Source organism: Mus caroli, chromosome 4, assembly GCF_900094665.2.
Source record: "Mus caroli chromosome 4, CAROLI_EIJ_v1.1, whole genome shotgun sequence".
NCBI lineage: Eukaryota > Metazoa > Chordata > Mammalia > Rodentia > Muridae > Mus > Mus caroli.
Window position 1 is genome coordinate 81,489,884 of NC_034573.1, and position 319 is coordinate 81,490,202.

Below are 319 nucleotides of genomic sequence, written 5' to 3' on the forward strand. Positions count from 1 at the left end.
CGCACGCCTTTAATCCCAGCACTTGGGAGGCAGAGGCAGGCGGATCTCTGAGTTTGAGGCCAGCCTGGTCTACAGAGTGAGTTCCAGGACAGCCAAGGCTACACAGAGAAACTCTGTCTCGAAAAAAAAAAAAAAAGCATCGATTTAGGGTCATAGGCCCACTAGGCATAGCATTTACTCATGTGCTTTATTATATCAATTCCAATATATTTTTATATATTTCATTTACTATATCTTACTATTTAGCACATATGAGATCATGTTCACCTTCACATTTAACTTAACAAGAAGTATTACTTTCTTTTTTTAACTTTTCTTT